This window comes from Adiantum capillus-veneris, chromosome 1 (assembly GCF_014529385.1).
Source record: "Adiantum capillus-veneris isolate H3 chromosome 1, ASM1452938v2, whole genome shotgun sequence".
NCBI classification, from domain to species: Eukaryota; Viridiplantae; Streptophyta; class Polypodiopsida; order Polypodiales; family Pteridaceae; genus Adiantum; species Adiantum capillus-veneris.
In genome coordinates this window covers 139,208,136-139,212,600 of record NC_140931.1, presented here as the reverse complement: position 1 = coordinate 139,212,600, position 4,465 = coordinate 139,208,136, and the positions used below count along the sequence as shown (strand labels likewise).

General features: G+C 47.0%; 1 pseudogene; it reads right to left on the bottom strand.

Annotated features, from left to right (window-relative positions):
* Positions 1–1,927: 1,927 nt before the first annotated feature.
* On the bottom strand, positions 1,928–2,624 carry LOC147465670 (oxygen-evolving enhancer protein 3-1, chloroplastic pseudogene; annotated as a pseudogene).
* Positions 2,625–4,465: the final 1,841 nt, after the last annotated feature.

The following is a 4,465-nucleotide window of genomic DNA, read 5'->3' as shown; positions in this document are numbered from 1 at the left end:
TTGCTATGGCCATCACAAGCAAGACCACAAGTCATGCATCGCTTCCCCTGCAAGGTGCTCGCCACCCATTGTGAGCGTCAACACAAACTCCTCCTCACATTGTCATCATCCTTGCCGAAGAAGTCTGAAAAGAGGAAGCTTTGCCACTACAGAAGCTTGCATCACAGTGTATAGACAAACATCTCAAGCATAGAAACAATATACAGTTTACAAATCAACATTAATTGAAGAAAGAGTTTGTGGAAAAGCCTTGCTAATTTGAAACAAATTTGGAATCTAGCACTGGCTGGTAGTGGTGAGCGTAGATCTAAAGCCAATGTCTACCAAGTGAGGGGGGATACTAGGAAGCTAGAGAAGTTAGAACAACATCGGTGAAAATTTCACTTAAAGAAACCTGACAACCTTCACTAAGGACAAATCTGAACATTGTTTTCAAACAAGACGATTGCACACGCTAGCTACATTGTCAAATATAAACAACTGACAACAAAATCCTTATACCAGACATAAATGGAACTGTAACATCGGAGAAATGGCAAAGAAGGCATGAAAAAGAGCATTTCACAGAATAAAATAGAATAAAAGAACGATAGAATGAGATCTTAAAGGCATTCACCTTGAAGGCAGTCGCAATTTTCAACCTCTTTGCGGACAACGTCATTTCAGCCTCTCTCCAGTTGCACGTCAGCGTCACCGACGTATGACCCCGTGGGATCAATGCCGTGCTTTGTGCATACCACCTCCCATAACTTGGCGCCGATTTGGTTGCCACATTGGCCCCCTTGCAAACGCTCCTCCTCAGTCAAAGTGACAACTCTGCCGAATAACAAAGGTGCAGAAGCAAGGGTCTTGATGTCTTGGGCATTTCTCGGTGTTGACATAACTGCCAATCAAAATGGTCTCGATGTCTAGTCAATTGTAGCTTTGATCATGGCACTTCTTTCTAGGATAACACAAAACACTCGAAGCCAGTCTTACAATGGCTCTCTCTTTGTTATAAAGAGAAACATGGATATTTGGTTGCTCTCCAATACAATTTTCTGGCTTCAGCGAATGTCAGTGCTTGGTTCTGTTTGCATTGTAGGGTTATCACTCTTCCTTTGCTGACACGTAAGAACATAATAGCACTCTTCCTCATGGGCAGCAGTGTTCTTTCTTCCAAGGTTATCAAAACCATTGTATTGATGTGCAGACAAGTGGCTGCTTACATGAGGGGTCGTGAGACAAAGGCAAGAGAGAGAGAGAGGAGGCCTGGAGCAGAGAAACAAGCAAGCCCACCTCCAGGTAGGAAAGATTAACCCATTGACACCATGTGGAAATCAGAGATGGTGACCTCTCTCTCACTCAGACAGGCGCAGACGCACTCTCACGCATACACTCACAGAGGCGCAACCGTTTCGGTTTTGATCTATTTTATTTTTGGTGATGTTTAAAATTAATATAATAATGTCTCATGTGCCGGTTCACTTCTGGGCGGACACTTTCTTGTCCATCCAATACTAGCTTCCAGCTCACCAAGAAAATGGTAGCCAAATGCGTCTGACAGAGGTCTAAGTGATCCAGCTCGAGGTCCACCTCCATATTGGCGCTTATGAACGAGCTATGAATTGAAGATCCGGCAGCCATCCTCAAGACCTTTCGTTCTCTCTCCCTCTCTCTCTCTCTCTCTCTCTCTCTCTCTCTCTCTCTCTCTCTCTCTCTCCAGCCCTCTTGATCTAAGTACTCACTGTCCAGGGGACTCTCTCTCTCTCTCTCTCTCTCTCTCTCTCTCTCTCTCTCTCTCTCTCTCTCTCTCTCTCTCTCTCTCTCTCTCTCTCTCTCTCTCTCTCTCTCTCTCTCTCTCTCTCTCTCTCTCTCTTTCGAACAGAAGTATGAGCTCCTTAGGAAAGCATAATCGCACACTTACAATAGCATTATGGTGGCAGATTCTTGAGGCCAGCACTCAACCAAGTTTTTCCAGCATGTCATTCAATGATGATACAGTCGTCGTGTAGTACTTGTTTGCATTGGGGAGACTCTTACTTCTGGCTGTGTAATCAAGACTGTTGATCTCATCAAAGAGATTTTCCACAAGGGGCTTCAAAGACTCCTTCTCTGCTTTGCTTTTTGAGGCAAACCTAGTGTTGATGTCGAAGCAAAGGTAGGATGCCTTGAGGTGCAAGTCATTTTGCACATATGGCCATGCCTTCTTGTCAATCAGGGCTTTCACATTCACAATGTCCTTGGAAGATTCCTTGGCCCTTGCAGCTGCATCTGATTGGAGAGAGGGCCTGCAAGTAGGACCTCTCCTTCAATGGAAGGTCCGTGTCTCGGGCTTGATCGGCATTATCGGTACTAGGCAAGCCACCGGAGGGAGGAGGGGGACCTTCCACCTTGATGATGGTAGCAGCAACGACGAGAGCCTCCTTGGCGAAGATGGCAGCAGGGATGGCGGTTGCGAGAAGAAAGAGGAGGGCACGGCGGGAGCACTGACAGGCGGGTTGGGAAGAGCTGTTGGCGCGGATGGGTAGCATAGAGGGCTTGAAGGAGGGCGCCACAGAGGTGGAGACCTTGGCGGTGGAGTTCAAGGCAGGAGTGGTGGGCGACACAATGCTAGCCATGGCTACTGTTGTGCTTGCCATCTCCCCCCCTCTTAGGTTGTTGCAATCGCTCTTCTTCTTCTTCTTCTTCTTCTTCTTCTTCTTCTTCTCTCTGTCTCTCTCTCTCTTTCTCTATAGATTTGCCCAAGGAATGGGAATTCAACAATTTACTCCTGAGTCGTGGATCTAGCTCTAGCCTCTCAGGCTCCAGCTTAGTCTTTCTCTCTTCCTTTCCTTGGAAATTGGAAATGAGAAGCACCCCATCCATTCAGTCTTTAATGAATTGGAAAGTTCGGGCCCGGGCTTTTGGAAATTGGAATTCAGTTAGGCTCGTGTCACACGCGTCCGCCTGTATGTGTGTGCAATTGACATGGCAAAAAGGTATTGGCTACTGTGTGCATCTGCTGCAATGAATGCTCACCCGGCCTAGACCGCTCGATCATCTTCGCCCAATAGCGGACATGAAGACCAAAAAGGGCGCGACCTGTGAACATAGGCGACAAATTCTTGCGCGTGCCTGGAGAAGCGGAAGTGGAACCAGCTGATTTGTTGATGTAGACGTTCGAAAGGAGAGAGCCTCTAATGTGTGTGACAGCCAGAGCCCAAGCAGGGATTTTTGGGCCCTGTCCGGCGCCTGCGTCTGACAGAGGCCTTAGTAGTGCCTAGGGAACAAGTGACAAAGTCACGAGGCCTACCAAGTTTAAGGTAAACACCAAATGAGCCTGTACAATTGATCTCTATTCAATAGAGCTTGCAGTGTTCATGAAAAATCATTTTTCCAAACATACAAAATTTCTTTCCTTAAATTTTTCAAGAGGAGATTTTAGAAAACTAGGTTTTTTCTTGGATTTTAACACTATTTTTCTCAATTTTGAGGCGGGATTTCTCCTTTTCCCAGGTTGCCCTTAACCGGACTTTTTGAAATTGAAAATGGCACAATACTAAGCTAACACACATCTTTCCATTGAATAGAAGAGCAAGTATATTTGCCAAGTACAACAGCCATAACTGATCTCTATTAGTATGGGTATTCAAGTATGTCGTATGTGTGGTCAATTTTGAAAGTGGTTTATTAATGGGTATCTAAGCAGATGCCACCAAATGGAAAAGGGGAAGGCTTCACGGAGATAGCGGGAAGACAATCAAGTGGACGAAGGGAGAAGAAGACACGTGGGCATGAGCCAGGTAGGGAGCAGGCAGATAGAAGTCTCAAACGATTCTGTCTCTCTCTCCTTCCTTTCAAAGCACGCATGGAATCTCTCTCTCTCTCTCTCTGTCTCTCTCTCTCTCTCTCTCTCTCTCTCTCTCTCTCTCTCTCTCTCTCTCTCTCTCTCTCTCTCTCTCTCTCTCTCTCTCTCTCTCTCTCTCTCTCTCTCTCTCTCTCTCTCCCCTTCATTTGTTCCCCTTGCGACGATTGCAGATAAGGCCTGCAAGAGTTGGGAGTGAAGCGAGGCTGTTTGTGGCACGTGATATAGGCAAAAGGAGCTCTCTCTTGCATTTGATGCAGGCACGATCATGTCGCACCTCTGCCAAGGTTTCCTAGGCCCGTCCCTCCCTCCCCACTATTCATAGTAGTTGGTCATAGACGGTAGCAGACGAGGTAGGGACGATAGAAACATCCTCCCCCCCCCCTCCCCCCCCGCGTGCTTCAATACCCTCCTCTTTGACTGCTTGCATGTCAGCCTCCCCACCGCCCTCTCCTTCCCTCCTCTCCCCCTCCATCTCCGATCACTCGTGTGTGGCATGGGCCTAAGATAAAGCTCTATCATTTTGTAATGTAAGCCCATATCACACCAAGGCAATGGACGGAGCTGACCTAGTGGAGCTTGAGCGGCACCTGGAAAAGATATGCTAAGCTTTTTGAGCCTTTGTTACAAAAATCACGA